Raw genomic sequence first — 12,623 nt, 5'->3', positions numbered from 1 at the left:
AGATTGAACAAGTTCAGTCCATATGATTTTGAATTTGTCATAGACCTTGTCTTATGATAATGGGTGGACATGACAAATTCGCATGGATAGGAACACATACACCATAAAATCTAAATGGTAAAGGTTTCTCTCCAATTCATGAAAATGATTGTGAGGAAACGCTTCTACTAAGTAGATTTTAAGAAGATAACAGTTGTGCTAATTGCGCTCTCAAATTCGATTATGATTACGACATCCCTCTTCATAGTTCGAATTGTGTCGCATCCCCCAAACCAGAACGGCGGAAACGTTCCAGGGCAGAGGACGTCATGTTCAGTATCATAACAATGCACAATAGTAAAACAAGCAACAACATCATCCATTGCATTAAAAATATAGTTAATACAAGTGTGTTCTTAATGTAATTGTAATACACCATATATATATATATATATATATATATATATATATATCAAAATAAAAGACGAGTCTTGAACACGCTCCATCTTCTCAGAACCTGGTCCAGTGTACCTGTCTACTCGTGACCTGAGAATACAAGTTATTTTGAAAGAGTAGATTAGCATTAAAGCTTGTGAGTACATAAGTATTTTAGTGTCAAATGTTTGTATAGGTTTGAAGAAATGTTTGTAAGTGTTTGATGTAAATTTTGTAAATGTTTGATGTAAAGTTTGTAAATGTGTGATGTAAAGTTTGTTTACTTCCTAGAAAATCCTATATTTTCTACAAAATGGAGAGTAGTCTTCTGCCAAGACCCGACTGTTCTGAATGTTTGTTTTTTTTTTTTTTTGTAAAAGTGAGTGTTTTCCCAAATATATGACTATTATTACCATAAGATAGTTTACATTACCTTTTATGTTAGAAGATCACTATATGAATGTAATGGGAAAATAACAGTGTGCAGTGATGTTGTAATAAGTAACTACTGAAACACTAACTACCTTAAAACCATTTTGTTTAATTAAGGTTAAAATGTGATGTGGTTATAACCATACTGATTGACAAGTGTTTAACACGACGACATGCTGGCGTCGAAACTGATGTGACATTTGTCACCCCCTTGGCCTTGCCGGCCAAACTGTAGTGAATAGTCGAGATGCAGGCTTGTTAGTCCCGTATAGATCTATACACACAATGCCCGCTCTCCCTACAGGAGACTCTGGTTACAAAACACGACCTAACAATTATATTTCTAAGCCATGAAGTAGTTTCACATTAATGTTATCTTGTTCTTGTAAAAGGATGTATGTTCCTTTCTGTTTCTTGTTATTATATGTTCCTTTCTGTTCTTGTTATCGTATGTTCCTTTCTGTTCTTGTTTATTGTATATTTCTTTATGTTCTTGTTATCGTATGTTCCTTTTTGTTCTTGTTATTGTATGTTTGAACTGACTCATGTATGAACTGACTCTTGTAAGTTTCATTGTTCTAGAAATAGTAAGTATTATTATCCTAAACTATACCTATTATAGTTTACCAGTAAGCTCTGTAATTGAATGACTGTTCATGCTTGTACACCTTTGCTACCCAAAGGTGTTGAACTGAGTTTAAGTACTTTTATATCTACATACATATACATAATATATAACTAAGATTTAAACGACACTCGGACAAACAACCAATACCCTAAGTCCACAAACAAACAAGGAATATGAAATAAAACGATTTATCAGTCCTAAGCCCTTTCAACCTTATTTATATAACTATATCTATATAGACATGATTTTGTCAACATATAAGTTTAAAAGGGTTTTGTAAAACAATAAAGAGTTTATTATAAACAGAAAGGGTTTTTAACCATTTGAATGGTTATTGATGACTTGATGTCAATTTATAAAATGATTTGAAATAGTTTGTTTGTTAACATAGTTTGAAATATAAGAAATCTCTTGTTTTGATAGTTACAAATCACGTGTGATTGATAATAAAACTATAAGGTTTTCTACTTGTATTCCCCCATAAAGCATTTAAAATCATTTAAAAGATAAGTTAGGGGTATGAACTCATATGTAGTGAGTGATTCGAATGTAAGATCAATATAGGATGTTAAGTGTCAAGTGAAGCCTCAAGCACAAACGGATCCTATTAAGCATATAATGACACATATATGTATATAATTAGTGTATATAACAACTAATCATGACAGGGAACAACCTTAGGGACTAGGAAATACTTGGAATGAAGTGCTACAATCACATATGATTGTTCTAAAGGTGTTTACGACAACACAAGTGTGTTCACGACCATTGGTGTTTACGACCATGGGAGTTTACGGTCAAAGATGTTCACGACCAATGAAGTTCACGGCCAATGATGTCCTTGATAGGGGTTTACGGCCAAGGGAGATGCTATGGCCATAAACTCTTGTTGTTCATGGTGAAATGGTTGTTTTCAAGGGTGTATTTCAATAGCTTCTAATAGATAACTAGTATATGGAAATGATACTTACATTTTGAAGCTTGAAGGGGTGTTCACAGCCCAAAGAACTAGTGTGTGTTCTTGTTGTTCTTGAAGAATTAACCCAAAAGAGGTGATTTCACGGATGAAATCAAGGGGTTTTACTAGATTAAGAAAGGTATCAATTAATAAATGGAAGAGTCACTTACAATTTGTCGGGAAATAGAAGTGATCTTGATGATACTTGAGAGAGAAATGAGTGTTATTGAGTTGGAAGTGTAAGAAAAGAAGAATAATGAAGGAATATCCTACATAAGGGAGGAGTTCACGACCAGCCAAGAGATTATGGCCGTAATCTCTAGTTTACGGCCGTAAACTCCAAGTGTTGGAGTTTTCCGTCTTGAATGTTGCACAATGAACTTTAGCAGATACTTCCATACACCCAATCCTTGAATGTACTAGGCTTAGAACACCCAAACAGACCCTTAACAATGCTAAAAGATAGCAGAAACAAGTCTGAATTTGATTGAATTGACTGGTTGTACAAGGTAGAATAACTTATAGTAACAATAATTAAAAATAACTCTATATAAATGATTATATTGTTACATTTAAAATAAAAAAACAATGTTTGATGTTTTAAATAATTATAATGATAGAAATTAAAACATTAAACAAATAAATTTAAAAAAATTAATTAACAATAATAACAACTATAAATAACATTAAACCATATATTATATTTAATTTTATACACGTGTAATTCGCGGGTAGAAGTCATTCAAACTATTGAGATAATGACGTTATAATAGATGTATATATTATCATATAACTCAAAATAATCAATATATTATATCAGTTTAATATACAAATTATGATATCAAATTTAACAACATTATTGTTATATTAAAAAATATATATTTATAAAGACTTTAATTATATAGGTGTTTTTCATTCAACGTACGGGAATGACATTCGCCTCGTAAATGTATATATGCACGAATAATTATTGCAAAGTAGTCTTCCATCAATCAGTCTCAAATATACTAATCTCGACATATAGGGCGTGTTTGGCAAAAGTAGCTGTTAGCTGGAAGCGGGTAGCGGTTAGCTAGTAGCGGATAGCGGAAAGTTGTAGCTTTTATTTGTTATATGAATGTTTGACAAAAGTAGCTGGAAGCTTTTAAAATATATAAAATTACATAAAAGGACAATTTATTAAAAACAAATAAATATATAAATATATTTTTAATGGTAATTATGAAAATTGATTTCAAAAGCTTAGGAGCGTTTTGTTAAATGCTACATGAAGTAGCTTTTAGAATCGGAGCGGTTTGTTTTACTAAAAGCTAAACGCTCGTACTACCGAACGAAACTTTTTGTTTAAACTAGAACGTTTTACCAAAAGCCAAAAGCTAAAAGCTCCCTACCAAACACACCCATAATGTTATTTTAAATTTCAATTTTTTCCTCAAACTTTTATTTACGTTTCAAAATTTACCTTTTGTTTTTTAAAATTTTATTTTAAACCTTTTACTTAATATGTTACTATAAAGTATTATTAAAAATTAAGGAATTGTATAACAACCAAAAAACCGAATTAACATATGCAACTGACCCATACTAACATAACAATTTTTAAAACTGATGATTCAGTTTCTATTTTTTGTTAATTGGTAAGTAGTGAGTCGATATTTGTTTTATAGGGAAACCGAGCCAAAAAGGAGATCTTAATCACTCATGTTAAATGAAAGTACAATATTTTAAATTTCATTGAGTCGCCATCTTCTTTATTCGGTTTCGTTATTTGGTCAAAATTGTTTCTTGTGTTTTCATCTCTTGAAAAAACAAGATTTAATTACATGTGGACAAATTGATCATACATGAATATATATATATATATATATATATATATATATATATATATATATATATATATATATATATATATATAATCATATTTTTGAAAAAAATATATTGATATTAATCTTAATTTGTATAGATTTAAAAATTAAAAGTCATAATGTATTCTATTATTTTTTTTTTTGATAAAAACATCATTTTAAAATGAATGCTTAACATTCGTTCTAAAAAAATCGATAAAAATATCATTTTAAATTAAAAATATCATTTTCCTATATATTATTATTATTATAATAAATAAAAATAAAATGACAATATTTAAAAGTTAATGGGCAGTATATATTATTGTTTGGAACCAAGGATTTCAAAGTTAAAGGGCCAATGTATATTATTGACTTATTGTTATAAGTTATAAGGTTTTAAATAAGGGTGTTCCTGTATAGACGAATAAAATCATGTAATTGAGCTTTGGGAACAACAAAGTCCCCATCCCATCCATCTTCCGTCACTCTGAAAGAAGAATTTCAATTTTCTTTATGTTTTTTTATTTTACTCCCTTCAATTTAGATGTAAGTTTTAAAAGATACATTTTATTCTAATTTTTATATTACATTCTAATACTTAATTATTGATTTGAAATATGTATATAAAAATATATATTTATTTTCTTAATAATTAACTCCTCGTTAAGATCTCGTTAAAATTCCAAATACAGAGTGTTATTTTTTCTAATAAATTTGAGTTCTTAATTATTAGCAAAACATGTTAATCTGTCGTTAAAACACCACCACAAATCTTGTTTTATCTGTTAGGCTTGGTGAAAATTGATGATAAAAAAATCATTCATGTTCATTAATATAGAGTTTGTATCATCCAAAGAGAATTTTTAGTAATTTGTCAATTATTTTTATGCCCTACAATTTATAACAATAAAACATCACAACTTATAACAATTATTTTTAGTAACCTGCCGAGTACGAACTGATTTATAAACTATTATTATCGTCAAATGTTGATAAGGGTTCCATTATAATGTATTAGTAAATTTTCAATTATTTTTACGCCGTATAATTGTTACACCTCCGGCCGAGGCGGAGGAATATAAGGTTTGATTTGAAAATCAAATATAAATGTAAGGATATTTAATGAAAATAATATATTTTATTATTTTCAAAATTATATATATATATATATATATATATATATATATATATATATATATATATATATATATATATATATATATATATATATATTAAAGTTGGACAATACTTAGGAATAGTGTGGTGATGCTAATTTGCGCAGGGTTTTTTTTTTCACAAATGGTCCTTGGTTTTTTGTATTGTATTCAATATAAATGTTTTATTTTGGGTTGTTTTGCGCAGGTTTTTTTTCCACAAATGATCCTTCGTTTTTTGTTTGGTCCTCTGATTATGGAGAAAATGATTCTTAGGAACAGTACCTGCTAGGCGCTTCCCGATCCTTCCACCGCCTATCTCTCTCTGCTATCAATTTTTACTTCTGATCCTTCCACCGCCTCCCAAATCGACTCTCCTATCTTCTTCTATCCTGTGCTCCCTCCACCGCCAACCACTGCCTGATCCGTGCTTCCCACCGCTCCATGTTAATTTCTCCGATATTTGTCGGTGACGGTGGGCATAGCACGATGGCGAGTATGATGATGACGTACGATCCGTCTTCGAGCCCTAAATGTGTTGAGACCACAAACGCACCGTCGTCGACCCCCTTTTGCTTTTAATTTCGGTTTTCCTTCTTCACCTTTGTTTATCTGGAATTTCCTGGGAGTGATTTCAAATTTCGTCTTCTCTCCAAGTGTGGTGATAACCTGTTTTTTCGAAATCGATTCTACCCACACCTCGCTTTCTCATTTTTCTCTTATGATTTGCCCTCCAGTAATGTCTTTTCTCCACAGCGAAGGTCAATATTAGGGCTTTGTTTTTGCTTCCTGGGTAAACTAAAACTTTCATCGGCTATGGTTTTTGTCGGGCCGTGAGTAAGAAAGCTACTCGAAATTGGTTAGTTCTTCTTTCCCACTCCCTCAATTATCTATTCACATCATTCTTCTTTTTTGATTTCTAGGTCATGTAACTGTTGTTTCTATTTTATGTTTTTGTTCTTCTGTGTTGTTATTTATTTATTGTTTGCTATATTTTTTCCTTCTTATTCCATGAATCTGTATCAGCAGGCTGAGGAAATCAGCTAATGTGTTTTTCTCTTTATTTGTTTCTTTTTTGTTTCTTCAGTTTCATTATGTATGTACAGATCTTTGTCTTTCACTGTTTGCTATATGTTTCGTTGTTATCTATTGATTTTCGATGAGGTGGTGGCCCACTATTACGAGTGCATACTTAGCTTCATTAAATAAGGCCCAAGTTAAATCAACAGATATATAAACATTTGCTATCAAATAACCGATTGATCAGTTGTGATGAGATCTTTCTTTTTCAGGATTTTGTTAATACATGGAAAAAGAGGTGCTCATTTGTTTTGAGACTTTGATTTTCTTATCTTTAATGTAAACTGAAACTTTCCTTACGACTTGAAATAATTCTTAAGTTGTTAATTGGCTGTTATAAGCTTGACATACTTTGACTTAGTTATCAAACAATTGAATAGTAGAATATGTTTACCTCAATAATCTTAGTTAATTTCTTCTCGCTTTCTTAAATTTTGGTTGGCAGTTCACAAAATAGTCATGTATTCTACTAATTTCAATTTGCTAGCACCAGTTAAAATTTTCTATTCTGGTTTTAAAACTGACAGAGTAGTTGCTTAAGTTGGTTAACGTGTTGTTTTGTTGCTTAATAGATATATGTAATAGTGCTTCCAATCAAATAATTGAACTTATCAACCGACGACCAGATCTGTAGGAAGTTTTATAAGTTTTATTTGACTTTCAATTCATGTTGATGTCTAAACACCCCTGTGGATTTCTTGCATTAAGGATTTAAGCGTTTCAAAGGGTTTTCATTAAGTTACAAACACTTTTCATTGAAGAAAGCGTCCAACAGGTACTTTGTTATCATTTAATCATCCAATGTTAATTCAAGGCATATTTCCCTCTGATTGCCCTATTTGTCTCATCAGTGATTAAGATGGCGAATTTTTTAAGTATTAACCATGTGATTGTTGAAAATATATGAAAATTTGAACTTTTACACTATACGGTATCTTATTAGGGAGCAATTACATTGCTTCATTGGTATTTCCCAATTTGCATTAAAAAAATAAAAGAAATTTACAAATTGTAATAATTTTCTTTGTCAGCTCATATATTATGAGCAGAACTTGATGGGTTACTTAAGGAATGTGGTTTGCCCAAATCTTCATATGTCAAACGTGTACTTGGCCGGTAGCATAAGTAACTTTCTTTTAAAAAAAACGGCAATGCTTTAGGTAACAACTATTTTTGAGTAAATTGACCAAATTAGAGACGAATATTCATAGCAAAAAGCTGTTCTATCCATTTGTGTTGGACAAATTGAATGATTCCACCTTTTCCCTGGACAAAAACTTTAAAGAGTGAAATTATTTGAGAAAATCATCTTGTGTTCTTTTTGGGGGAAATCCAATACCTTTGGTTGGTGTGACCCATGAATAATTAGACGATGGCTTCCAAATGGGTGGGTTGACTAATGAGTCGAAATGAGTCATTTTTAATACAGTGAAAACGAGTTGATCCGCCTTCACCTATTTCTTTTTTAAATATACCTATTAATGTTTTGAATATAAAATTGATAAATTCGTTAATTTTTAATAATGCAACTCATCTATGTCGTATCCTTCTTCTCCTGCTTCATATTATTTGTCTTCTTCTCTTGCTTCATTGTCACATACTTATTGGTTTTTGTCTCACGTTACTGTTGGATTTCACGATTAGTAGTTCGTAGATGTGTTTTAGATAAGTTAGTGAATCCGATTGATCAAAATAAGTCTCAACAGTATACACCAATATTACCTCAGGTAATCGATTGTTTCATAAGATGGTAATGGAGGGTTTTAGCCGAATAATGTAACCATTTGTTTTCGTTTCCGCCTCTCACCAGTTTCAGAACTGTGACTGCTATCATGATTGGATGAATTATTTTTTCGTGAAATATTGAAATTTTCTGAATCCTATTTTCTCTAATTTTCTACTATTATTAAAAACATATAGGCAAAGATATTGATTACAACATAAACTGTTTTAAAGTAAGTCACTCCTGAAAGAATTTTGTTTTCGGTCAAGATTCAGTTTTTAGATGTTGATGTTATTTTTTTTGCTTCTTTTGCTCTTTCCATTATCCTAACTCAAACATGATAACACTCATCTGTTGTTTCTTTAGTATATTTTCAAGCCATGTGTTTGTGAAAATTCAGATAAGGATTTTTTTATTCTGAACAATTTTTACCATGGTGTAACTAAGGAAACTTTGTGATTTGTTTGCAAATTGGTGGCCTGTTATAGGAGATTATCTTCTACTGTTACGCCAAGCTTCTTTTCTTTTTTATTTTATTTTTTAAATTTGGGCTTTTCAAAAAAAATTCACACCTTTAATAATAAAAAATGGATATGGCTTGAAAAGGATTTTAGAATAAATTCAGGTCAAGATTGGTAGCATTGCCCTCGCTTTGGCCCCTGCTCCGATCGTTGTTGTTCCTACTTCTTCTATTTGTGGTGGGAATTTGAATTCTTCAAACGATTGCAACAATGGAACCCCAGATGTGGATTCATCTGCTAAGAAAAAATACAGGAAGGGAAGAGCCAATTGGATGCTTTAGGTAATCGATCTTATTAATTTAATGCGTTTTTTGTTGAATTTCATGTTGATCATCTATAAGAAGTATCTGAATGCTGTAGGCTTTGTTTAAGTTCATATTTTGTTGCAGGCGGACCCCATGAAGAGAACTCATCGCACATGTACTGGAGTTTATATGTAAGGTTTTTCCCTTTTGTGGTACCATCAAAATTTAATATGGCCTTTGAAGTTTCAAATTTGAATGTAAGGGTCTTCATTATTACTATATTTTATGATTTTCAGCTTAATGGAATGGTAGAGAAGCATGTTGATCATATGGTCCACTTATTCGACAAGTAATACCTTCATGTCATGCAAGCTTATTTATTATTGTTAATTTTTTCTCCATTGAAAATGATTTGTCTTTCTATTTTTTATTCCTAGGTATATTTATTAAATAACAACATATCATTAGTCTCAGATGACATTAAAGCTTGGCAAATTGGCCTCTTTGGAAGGTAAGCTCAGTATTTCACTTTTTTGTCCGTTCACTTGCTAACGTAGTCATGTTTAATTCTTTCAAACTCTATGGTTTGAAAATTTACTTTTATGTTAAAAAAATTTGGTACTTATTCACATGAAAATTAACAATTATTTTGTCCAGTACATTACTTACATGTATTTCAACTTGCAACCCGATGTTGAAACCTTGAGTCTTTGACATAAATGGTTTTTTTTTTTGTGTGTATCTATTGTTTTGCAGGTTTATAATGTAGTTAATCTTTTTTCTGAAAAATCAAACATATTTGCTGTTAATTTTCAAATTTCAAATAATTTATTTGAACATATAAATTCATAAAGTCAGAAAAGGAAAACAAAAAAAACACTGGGCAGCGGTAAAAAAACATATTTTATAGCATTCTATTTTTTGGAAATCGCCATTTATAGCATTCTACTTGGTAAAAAATGCTTTTACCAACAAAGCCCACTTAAAAAAAAGGAAAAAAAAGACCCGTGCCCGGTGATGGAGTAGGTTGAGTTCCATAAAATTTATATAGCTTGATGATTGTTATTACTTTGATGTGAGTTTTGTCAAAAAAAAAACCATGCTTCTTCTGTTGGAACTTTAAGTCATGTTTGTAGGTTCCTGCTATACTTGTGCTTTGTTAAACATGTTAGTTGTTTTTATGAATTTTTCTACTTTCGTTCTTATTGTTTTATAATTTTGTTTCGAGTAAAGTGGGTTACATGGTTTGTTGCCAGATGTATCCTGCATTCACTATGCCACTAAGAAAGATCTCTTTTTTTTTTTAATTTCTGTACTACATAGTTGTATTTGGGATGATTTAAAGCCAAGTAAAAGCTTGGATTCTATATTTCTTGACTGTGCTTCTTCACTTCTTTACTAGATGTACTTTCTCATGTATCCCATCACTTAATTTTTTTTTATTACTTTACAAAAAGTTGTTCCTTTGTGATTATTTTTTGGACCACTGTACACTTCACATTTTTTTTTTTGTAAATTTGTGTTATCAGAGAGCCTTGCATGTGTGCTCAGAATCGAAATGTTTATATGCTTTCAAGGATGCAGTGTCATTAAACTCCGAGTGATTCTAATTATTTTCTAGGATTTTATATTTTTTTATAAATACAGTTTGTTTATATCTTTTTAAAGTCTACAATATGGAGGGTAATATTGAAATTGTTTTTGCAGTGAAGAGGAGAAGTTGAAGAAGCTTGGCGACCTTATAAATGGCAGCCACCATAGTTGCAGTGCTCTATTTGAGTTCAGGTATTATAAAAAGTCGTGGAAAAAAAAATCTTTATATAAACTTATAACATACCTTCTCTCTTTCTTTCCAAAAATGTTAATAATATTTACGCATGAAAACGGTTGTGCAGAGTTGGCAGAAATGGTCCCTTGATTATAGTTTTTTTTTTGCAACTTGGGATTCATTTTTTTTAGACGGACATTTTATGAAATTGTCTGCATTCTTTCTGATTCCATTACTAATCTGCTTCTTCCATGAGTTCCCGTTGCTTTCCGAAGACCTGTAGTTCTTGTGTTTCGAAAGAATTTTCAGTGATGGGTGAGTAAAGGAGCTTTTTAGAACAATCCCATACTTGGTTCTGATAATGTACTCATGTCTTACTTTTAACATTTAGGAACCTCTTTTGTATCATTTTTATGTTGCAGGCCCAAGGAACATTTAATTTTGTTATAGAGGAGGTTTTGGAATTGATTCCGGTAAGTTTTTCCATGTAATAGAAATTTTTGCATAACTAGAATAGCTGAAGTTTGAAAAATTAAACAGTGATTAAATTTTATGAGATTTCAGATTTCTTATATAGCTTACTGATTTCTTATATATCCTACTGCTTTCTTATATAGATTACTGTTGAAGTGAAGATTTTGAAATTCTCATATTGTAACTATGGTTTTGAAAATCTATAATAGTAAAATATGATGTATCTAAAATCCTGATTATGAAAATCTGATGCATCTGAAATTCTGACATTGAAAATCTGATATTGGCATACGAGTATATTTTTTGGTTTATCTTGGTGTTTCATGTTTCTTTGTGACTGTTTCAATTTGGATGGATCGCAGATGCTCCTGTGTTGACTTTTTTGCCCTTGTGATGATGGTTGCCTTGGTGGTATTCTGATATGTTTATGGTTGCTCATGTGCTCTTGATTCATCAGACGAGATCTACACATTTTTGCGTGGAATGAATCTTACAAGTGGAGAATTCAGTATTGTATGAATTTTTAGTGTTGGAGAAATTGATAGCTGCATGGGATATCGGTCTTAGTCTTAGATAATGATGTGGTTTAATTTCATTGTGGAAAGTTTAACCGGATGAGAAGACCTGCTGTATAATCTCTTTCAATTTAGCAATGTAATTTTATTTTTTAATAGCATACAACACTTTGATATCTTTTCTTATTAACACAGATTGTATTTTCAAAATTTTCTTATTATAACATTTACACGTTTGTAAATGGACAAATCTCCTACAATGGCAACGTACTTTATTGTGGCTAACAACTTAGGCAACATACTTTACTTTTTGTTGCAAAAGCAACACCTTGTGTCCCTCGCAACGCGGGGGGAAACTTTCTAGTTCATATTATTAACGATCGACTAATTTATAACTTTATTAAAATGCCCCATCTTCGTGACATATACCCCCAGTTTATGAATGGCAACTGACATATTATTTCAATTATTGTATTAATATGTGTGTCAATCATTCTATCGATAAAATGTAATATTACAATTTTATACATTCGGTTTACGTTGTAGTTTTAGAAAAGACCCTAAATTTTATCAATTTAAATCTTTAACCCTTGAAACTTTATTAATTTTGAAAACTAACAAATAGAAAGATATTATTTATTCATAAAAGTTGTATAATTAAAATGATCTCATGAATACATTTACAAGAAGAGTAATAATGAATATTATTAAATATTAATAGAAAAAAATTAATTTGTTAAATTAGAAATATAAACTATGAAACATTAACAAAAATAGAAGGGATAAAAATGACAATTTGGTTACAATTTCTTTCTATATATAGATGATTGGTATTTCTTATATGTTAAACTGAAAGCGACTTGC

At 30.5% G+C, this 12,623-nt stretch overlaps 1 long non-coding RNA gene across 11 annotated transcripts; it reads left to right on the top strand.

The window, feature by feature from the left end:
• The first annotated feature begins 5,658 nt into the window (after positions 1-5,658).
• On the top strand, positions 5,659-11,935 carry LOC145101035 (uncharacterized). 11 transcript variants are annotated; one of them, XR_013705428.1, is made up of 7 exons: positions 5,659-6,292; positions 8,862-9,038; positions 9,147-9,193; positions 9,299-9,351; positions 9,440-9,513; positions 10,710-11,243; positions 11,607-11,935. It is a non-coding gene; the product is annotated as an uncharacterized LOC145101035 (long non-coding RNA). The 11 variants fall into 11 exon arrangements; XR_013705429.1 differs by having other exon boundaries at positions 8,851-9,038; XR_013705425.1 differs by having other exon boundaries at positions 7,086-9,038.
• The last annotated feature ends 688 nt before the right edge of the window (positions 11,936-12,623 follow it).

This window comes from Lactuca serriola, chromosome 4, assembly GCF_051521515.1.
Source record: "Lactuca serriola cultivar US96UC23 chromosome 4, Lser_US96UC23_V15, whole genome shotgun sequence".
Taxonomy (NCBI): domain Eukaryota; kingdom Viridiplantae; phylum Streptophyta; class Magnoliopsida; order Asterales; family Asteraceae; genus Lactuca; species Lactuca serriola.
This window is presented reverse-complemented; position numbering and strand designations above follow the sequence as displayed.